The sequence below is a fragment of the Amblyomma mixtum genome, chromosome 6, assembly GCF_055824585.1.
Source record: "Amblyomma mixtum isolate Tamu chromosome 6, ASM5582458v1, whole genome shotgun sequence".
NCBI classification, from domain to species: Eukaryota; Metazoa; Arthropoda; class Arachnida; order Ixodida; family Ixodidae; genus Amblyomma; species Amblyomma mixtum.
The window spans coordinates 121,151,343-121,160,673 of record NC_143017.1 but is presented as its reverse complement, the minus strand read 5'-3'; the positions used below and the strand labels follow the sequence as shown (position 1 = coordinate 121,160,673).

General features: G+C 48.5%; 1 non-coding gene across 1 annotated transcript; it reads left to right on the top strand.

The window, feature by feature from the left end:
• Nucleotides 1-8,954: 8,954 nt before the first annotated feature.
• TRNAR-CCG (transfer RNA arginine (anticodon CCG)) lies at nucleotides 8,955-9,027 on the top strand. Its single transcript has one exon. It is a non-coding gene; the product is annotated as a tRNA-Arg (tRNA).
• Nucleotides 9,028-9,331: the final 304 nt, after the last annotated feature.

Here is a 9,331-nt window from a genome sequence, read left to right as displayed (position 1 = left end):
ATCCGCCACTGGCCGACCTACATGTGGCGTCAGTTTTCCCGACATTCGCGTGCGCAAATATTGACTCGGCCGTTTGTCATACATGTTCGGGTGGTGATTTCTCGTTGCGTTTAGCTTACATGAGCTAGTTAAGTTAGAGGCTAGCTTGTGACAGGCATTCGAACTGACGACATATGCATTCAATTATATGCCTTTCCAGACTTTCGGGTGCAAAACTGTCATGCAATTGTTCGTCGTACAGCGTTCCGGGTGGCGTCGCACGCTCGTGTGTGTATGTGGATGGTGCAAAATTGCAATACATCGTCGCTGGATTTCATTGCGGCCGGTCCACAGCTTTGATATCGCCACCGCCCGAAGTGAACCGTGGTCATCTGCGCAAATACAAAAATGCCGAAGAAGCGCGTTTGTAATGCTTTCGCATTCTCACACAAGATTTTTGACCTTCACCTTTCTCTCGACCGGGCGTCTCGGATCAGTACCTGGAGGCACTTAGCCTTTATTCTGACCGAAATTTTGAAAGCACCAATGGAGACTAGGATAACAGCTGTGGTCAGGACAAATCGTGCTACCAGAAAGCATTGAAGGACTGTGGCGCTACTCACAACTAGGTTTGTTCAAACTTTTTCGGTAAACTTTTTCGGCATTTCGGCCTGCGCAGTTGCAGTTAACACCGACATTGCATAATGCAATCACCAAAGACAGAGCAAAAGATAAACAATTGAAAACATGCAATCAAAGGATTGGTGCCACGTGTGCGCACCGCTTGATATGACTCCAAAGTGCTAGAACCGCCAAATCTTGTACATAATCAGGAACTTTTTGAACATTGCCACCAGACCCGTCGTTAAATAACGCGCAGGCAGTCGCGTGGAGATGACTCCAAACATAAGCGTACCCACAAATGATCCTGGCAAACCTTATCTTCCGGGAGGCAAGATCAGACAAGTGCGAGTTGAGAGAGTTCCTCGACCATATAATCTGGAAATGCCCAAATTCTTCTGGGAGGGTGCTATATATTGATTCTAAAGAATCTTGGGAGACCCTGCAGCGTAGTTCAAACCCTGAGCTCCAGCTCCGCCTCTGACACTAGACGTACCTCCCGACCAGCATCTAAAGCGGTGCCTCCTGCCTCCCTGGCCTAGTGCCGAGTGAGGTGGGGAGTGTCATTTGTGTTGGATGATAGAAGTTCTTTCCTCCTCCTCCACAAAGGTTTCGCTCGTGCATTTATCACCAAAGCCATATATAAGCGACGCTTCCAGTATTTCTCTTTCAGACTTTTCTGCTATGTCTTAGGTTACAGTCTTGTGCAGTTAAGGAAGCATCTGCGGCAGTTCTTGCAATGGAGTGGGAGGTTCGCCCCGCTGCTCGTTCCCAAGGATCGCGTGATGGTCCGTTCGCCCGCGGCCCGCGCACTACATGTTCATGCGTCACCACATTGAGAGGCCCGCGACCTGGTCAAGCAAGGAAGCTCAGGTGCTGTTGAGGACGAGGTTCGAGGTCGCAGCTAGACGGAACCACGGTCAGCACGACGCCCGTTCCCACCTCCAGGCCAGGGACAGGAGTGCCGCTGAGCGACGGAGTTATAGAAGGTGGCGAAAGAAGACTGAATTTATTTACATATTTACAAGAGTCAGGAACAGAAAGTGTGACTTCGACCGCATTCGTCGTCGAGTTTTATAGCGTCCGTCTTCCCTAGTTTCCCTAGGTTGATGACGCCGTCGCCAGGGTGGGAGTGGCCTAAACTTTCACACGGGACAAACTCACACTCACACTTGTGGATGCGCCTCCGTCACGTGTTGAGCCTGGGAGAGGAGGACGCCTTCGAGGAAAGTCGACAGCGGAATGCGACGTTCTCGGACCTGCCGACGGCTCCCAGGGCTGCCGACACATGTCCGTCAAATACATCCGTCGCTATAAAGGTCGGAATGCGAGGTCGAGTAAGGGCGGAAGTGGTCCTTTGTCCATGCGGACATCCGCGAAGGTTGTGGAAGTCTCCCGCCAGCCCGCCGTGATGCTCGGTACACAGAAGAACCACAGTGACGAGGGCCCTTGACATTCGCCATGTTTACTGCGAAATGGGAGAGGCAAGGTCCACCTGCTGATGTTTCTACGCACGTAGGTCGACTCCGAAGAAGTGGGCGCTTTTGTGTCCAGTTGTTCTTGTGGGTCCTGCTCGGAGACGCAGGAAAGTACGTTTCCCTTGCCTCTAAGGTCCATTTGGCATGCCTTGAGGCAAACATTGTCGAGTGGTCAGGGGTTTCTCGGAACCATCCAGGAGAAACGTGGGTGCTGGCGGCTTCCTGTTGACGCCGATCTTAACAGTGCCTCTCCCTTCGCGGGAACTAGCGGCGGCCCGCGAAGATGCGTGCGCTAGCTCTGGCAGCTGGGCTAGCGAGACTGCTCAGGCCATTGAGGAATTGGACAAAGGGCCGCACCCGCTTCGCAGTACTTCCTCTGCAGTTAAAAAAAAAAAAAAATTCAGGGCGCACTTCGGCTCTCTAAAGTGCTGAAAAGCGAAAGCCTTTCCTGGCGCACTGTTTGGCATTGACTGCGAGACAGCGGCTTTTCCCCGTCAAAGAACCCCACTCCAGCCAATGGCGTCGGCCGATTCTCATTGTCCTGCTAGCGTGACAATGCAGGGAGTGGCAGATGAAAGGGGATAGTCCCCCCCTCTCCATAGTCCGGGATAGACCTCTCTCCATTGTGGCACCGCTCCCTGCATTGTCACCCTAGCAGGGTCATGAGAATCCGACTCCATTGGCTGGAGGGGGGTTCTTTGACGGGGAAAAGCCGCTTAGTTCTTAAATTGTATCCGACTATAGTGCTTTATTTTACTACACACTGACTACACATCACATTACAACTACACACACTGACTGCCAACTTTGACTGCTTCTTTAGCACGACTCTCTCTGCTTCGATGAGTTCGGTTGTATCCATGGCCAAGGGCGTCCGCAGAACTTTTTCCAGGGAAGGGGGGGGGGGCACCCGATGTCTGCGGATGGAGGAGGCGGTAGGTTTGTAGTTGTTTTCTGCTAGGGTATAAATGATATCCGTAATTCCAAGGGGGGGGGGGGGGGGGGTAGGCAACCGCTCTCCCTTGACCCCCATTCCGGGCGCATATGTCCATGGCTCTGTTCGCAGTAATGAGGTCACCCACGGACGCCTTACGCCACCTGTCGGAGCGGACGACAACTATTTTATTAGTTGTCTGCTCCAGAAGGGGGCGTCAGGCATCCGTGGGTGACCTCATTACTTCGAATCCGCGCATTCTGACGTCATTACCATTTCGATCAACCGAAAAGCGTGACACACCTGCTGACAACCTTCTGTCAACAACGATGAGGCATTAAAGGCTTCCCCCTTAATAAGGGTCTTTCTTTCATTCAATCGCACAGTCATGGCATGGGTCGGGAGAAAAAACCAGTTCGACCAGCTCTGCCGCACTCTTTAAAATAATCTGGCAACTATGATACACCCAGTGCGTCGTCTGCTCTTTTGGTCCGTCGCATCTGCTTGACGCCATCGGATCGCAGGCCAGTTTTTAGTGGCGTATGAACACGTGATGCGCGGGCCGCGGGCGAACGGACCGTCGTGTGAATCGGCCTTAAGGCGGCCAGTAATGCACCGGCCCGTTTGACTGTTGTATCTTTGCCACAGCTTAGTGGTGTCGGATAGACGACACCTGTGCAGCAAGGAGCACACGCGTTTTGGTGGTGCTTCTGGCTGCTAGCACGGTGACATGGCCCTTCTACAAGTCTGCATAGCTGGGGCAGCTTTTTTCAGATTATGAGATTGTGCCGACTGGGCAAACATAATCTCGGATCGGTGTTCTGGCTAGTAGCACAGTATGTTACTGCAACGTTGCAACAACATTTCCAGTGTTGGACTATGTTGCACTAACATTGGACCACATTTATCCAACATAACGCAAAAACTAAAAACATTCTTCAACATTAGCTAATGTTGCTGCAATGTTACCAAGCAACATGCTGATAACGCTGCTCTAAAGTGGTCTTCTCACATGGCAGCAATATTGTCAAATTATGAATAAATGTTGAACCACATACGATGACATTGGTATAACATTTATGCTATAGGTTAATTGTCTGCCCTTTCGGGCTATTTCTGAAGCCCAAATAGAAAAGCCGGTACCAGATCACTTCTCCTCACCATGACAATATTTATTTATTTATTTTTTACTTCGAGTGCAAGTTTGCATGTGGTGTGCATGCAAGTGGTGAGCAGTGCGAGTGTATTTGCACTCTGACACTGAGGTAGAAATATATATTTCCATCGACAATATTTTTAAACAGCTGGAATTACTTTGTTTTTCAATTAAACACGCAGACAAAATTAAAACTGCTGAAGAAATTTAGTTCTGGCTTCACTGACACCCCGCAGTCTAATGGCCATGGAGATCACTATCACAAATCCAAACCGCGGCCCCGCGGTATAGTGTAGTTGCTTGGCTCAGTGTTGACATTTTTATGGGTAAAATCTGCATAGCATCACACGCTGTGACGGCGAATTTGTCTAACAAGCACGTGGGAAACACAGATGAGGCTGCAGAAACGCGGCAAAGCAAAAGTCATGCAGCACCAACATACTGAGCACACGCACACACAGAACGAAGTTCCCCGAGCTTATTTAAATCTATGACCCTCCATTCGGAGGCAGTGGCTCTTTCACTCTAAGCAATAATATCCCATTAAGTTATTTAGAATCCACTCTGCCTTCTTTGTCGCGAATATTACGCAAACGTAATGAAACATGATTCTAGTAAATGTCTAATATCACCCGAATGGGATATCCACGGGATAACGTGTCAGGACATCTAAAACAAGGACTTTCCTTGGACACCCCTCGCAAGTACACAAAGGTGTTGGGATATTTGGCAATGATTCGGTCCTCACTGGGCAAACACGCGAGCTGGCGGCAGCATAGTCGCTGCTTCGCGCATTGTGCTCGAGTTCCGCCCGCATTCCCTCGAAGCTTCTTGGAGCAAAGTCATGAAGGAAAGGCATAAAATAGGAGAGGCCGTGGCGTCACCTTTTATGAAGCTGGGAAAGAGCAGGGTGTCATGTTATACGGGCAAGTTCTCATTTTCACAACCTCCCATAACCTCTCTCCGCATGATGATGATGATGATGTCCTCAGGCTTAATGCAACATACCCACGGCGGGGATTGGCCAGGGTGCATACAAATGCACTCATGTACAAGGAGTGGAGTATTTTGATAATTTTTGGACTTAGAGCTAGAATTTGTACAAAATAAAAAAATACGGAGAAGAAAAAGGAGTGAATTCGCATCTTATGGTGCGCCAGTTTCAGCGAGGAGCGATGCACGGGCTTGCCGCAAGGAGGCTCTGCTGGCTCTGTACTGCATATGCTACCAAGAACAGCAACTCTACTGCAGCCTAGAGTCACTGGAATAACTTATGCAGCCTTCGCTGCCATTGAGTTCGCTGCCGATGCTGAATTTGGCAGCCTTCGCTGTGTTGAAAAGTCGTTCGTAAGGGCATTTATTCTCCGTCTGAGCTAATGAAATCTAACCGTATTCAACCTCTTGAGGTAAGAGGAAAAAATATTCGACGAGAATTTCTTTCCTTGCTCATAAATAACAAACTGGCTCTTGATCCTGCACCCTATTTATCGTTTTTAGCTACACGCATCACACGTCACCATCATCCCGGTTCACTTATACCGTACTTTGCTAGAACTGACACTTTTAAATTTTCCTTTTTCCCGCGTACCATCAGTGAGTGGAATTCTCTGACATGATAAAATATAAGCGCATAGTCATCCTGCAAGCCTTTTTATTTTTAGTTTTTCTTTTTATTCTACTTGTTACCCGTGTATCTGTGTTATCTTGTTCTGCTTGGATCTGTAAGATGATCTGCAGTATGAAATAATAAAAAAAAACTATAGCAGGACTGAAACAGCGTGACATTCCGCGTACAGAGAACTACAGGTATCTGAACGGAAATCGATAACATTTTATACGAAGTGCATATGCGTAAGGCGTCATTGAAAGCCTCCTAGCTGCACCCGCTGCGAACACTGTGTACACTGACACAGCCCAGGGCCCAATATGGCGCGGCGCCCATTGACCACGTTTTGAAAAGGCCTATCGTGCACATTTGCGGGAAATAGGAGCTTGTGACGATTCTGGACATGCCCGAGTACACGTCCTATAGCCATCTACGCTGCTTGGAACTTGTACGGCAAGTGATCCCCTTACAGAAATGTGTGATGAGTTTCTGATTTAAAGTCAACGATTTTAAGACATCGCACTCATCAGCTATTTTTCTGATGACTTATAGGTTGAGTTTCTGATCTCATTCCTGTTTAGAAGCGGTTACCGAGTTTCTGATTAAGACGTAAAATGTTTTTAAGGCGAAAGCCTTTAATGCCTCATACTGTCGTTAGCAGACGCGTCGGCAGGAGTGTCGACAGACGCGTCGGCAGCCGTGTCGACAGACGCGTCGGCAGATTCGTCCGCTTTTCGGCGTCACTGCTTAAAAGGCTCAAGGTTCCAGCATTTATAAAAGCGCATCTAGTGAATTCATGGGCTTCATAAATAAAATAAAAGCAGTAAGTCAAGAAAAGGAAAATAAAAGAAATAAGAAAATAAACAAAAATAAAAACAAAATAAAAATAAGATGTGGAAATAAAAATAAAAACAATAAAATTAAGAAAATGAGCAAAAATAAATAATAAAAACAAGATATGAAAAATAAAAAGTAAATAAAAACAAACAGTGGCCAAGAAACGCTTTCGCCTTGCAGCACTTTAGAGAGCCAAAGTGCCCCCTGAATTTTTTCTCTGTCATCTCGGTGGACACCCGAACCGCACCGTACAGGAAGGGAGGAATGCCACCACCCGTTCGGCCAGCGCCATGGTGGCTTTGTTTCGGCGCGATGCCTTGCCCTTTGAACGTGACGCTTTTTGCGGCCCTCTATCCATGGGACCACAGGACCAGAAAGTTCCGAGTCGCGGCAGCAGTGGTAGATTACATGGGGGAACCAATTAGCAGCGCGACATTAAGAAACTGTACGGTAACGGAGGAGGAGGAAGCTGCCGTAGCTCTAGCGGCGGCCGAAGGCTACCGTAGGAACAAGTCTTTGATAATCCTAACAGACTCCAAAGCAGCATGCAGTAACTACATACAGGGCAAAATAAGCAAGGAAGCGCTGAGCATCCTCTTCGAAGCAAAGCTTCCAAATAAGACCTTAAGACACAGGATTTTCTGGATACCGGCACACACCGGGATAGAGGGTAACTCGAGGGTAGACAGCCTAGTTCGCGAGATCACGAGCCGAGCAGGGCAGTCAGAAACCCTGGAGGACCCCATGACGGTGGAACCAACGTATGCAGAAATATTAAACTACTACAGAGGGCGGAGATTCAAATACCCACCACCCCACACATCATTAACACAGCACGAGGCGGTCTGCTGGCGGAGACTGCAAGCAGGGACTTTCCACAATTTATACATACTAAATAAAATGTTCCCTGCACAATACAGGGACACATGTCCGTGGTGCGGAGCAACCCCCACGCTATATCACATCACATGGGAATGCGAACGTAACAGAGCATTTCACAAGCTAAATGACCCGAATGCGGAACAATGGGAGGGCCTGCTGACCAGCAGCGAGCTCACGGCCCAAAGGGCACTGGTGCAGCACGCCTGCGAAGCAGCAAGACTCAGCGGTGCCCTGGAATAGGGGCGCCGACCTTGTGAAGAGGCCGAAGACATGACGACATCGGCCCACCGCTAAAACCTGATTTTTGGAGCAATAAATGTTTTTCACTTGAGGAAAAGAAATGGCGCAGTATCATCTCGGTGAACACCCGAAACGCACCGTAAAGGCAGGGAGGACGCCACCGGCGCGTAGCTACCGGCGCTTGAATGCCGGTCCTGTAGGAGGGCTTAGAGAGTCTCGTTAAATCTCGTACGGTGCCCGGATGCTCTCGTTTCAGTGCCCGGATGAGTGGAATTCAGTGCCCGGATGTTGGCTCTCGGTCTCGGCGTGACGTCACCACACTGCCGACAACGGGAGCTAAAAGCATTTCATGCTTAAAACTGCTCACAAGCAATTTTCAACATAACCATTGGCTGTTGCTGCCAATCTACAGCAGAATACAACATGAAGAATACAGTGTTCTACAGTTGGCATCAACAGACAACAGTTGGCAACAACTCTCTGTGGTCCGCTCCTAGCTTTGGAGAGCCTTACAGAACTGCTGAGTCCTGGGAGGCACTGCTTCTGAAAGAGGACGAAAAAGAACAACGCACTGTCATCCGTCTCGCCCTGGCCGCTGCCGAGATCCAGGAGATTCCGGTCGACGGTTAAGGGGGAGGACATGGCTGGGACCGAGCTGCGACTCGGATCCGGGTCAACCTTCTGACGGGTGTCAATAAATGTTATTTCTCTCTCTCTCTATGGTCCGCGGGGTGTTGTATTACTCCGCCAATCAAGCACAATAGTAAAAAATGTATATGTTTCAGTATTACACCTTATTAAACAAGTGAAGACTTCACAGTTATTGTGCTTATAGCTTCGTATTGCGATTACCTCTTTGTTTACGCAAGAAGACAAGCTTTAACAACGGGTTATTTCCTTGTGGCCGAGGTACTGTTTGCGGTGGTCACCAATACGGGCTGAGCCAACGTTACATTAACGTTGGGCGGAGCTGCACTACGGATTTAAGCTGTACCTTACCATACTACACAAAAATGTGGTGTTATGTTTTCAGAAGGCAAGGGAATTACGGGAAGTGCAAATGTCAGCGAACGTCTTTGTGGATCCCCGCCGTCATTCACGCAATTGCGCAAGCCAAACGTGAGGAAGTATATTGCTTTTCTGATAAGCGTGATTTGCTAATAGTACATTTGTAACTTTTTGTGTTGTCATTAGATCTGCTGCGGTTAGCGTCACTGTCTCGTCCGCGTGGCCTAATGGATAAGGCGTCTGATTCCGGATCAGAAGATTGCAGGTTCGAGTCCTGTCGTGGACGACCTTTTTTTTTCTTCCTTGGGCGTTTGTTTTAATTAGGTAGAATTGATACTCATCCCGCTCCCTTCGGAACTTTTTTTTTTGTCAGCAGGACATTTTTTTTTCCGCACTGTGCTGAGGGCTGAAAAATCTGCTTTCCTGCACTATGGAAGCTCTCACACATAGGTGGCCTTGCATGACTGTGGAGACAGAAAGGCGCTTAAACCACATCCGCAGGGATAGACGAAATATCAGTTAAGCTGATTAATGAACTTGGCCCAAGAAGCAAGGAAACGCTGCTAAAAGCATTGGAGACAGTCATAACA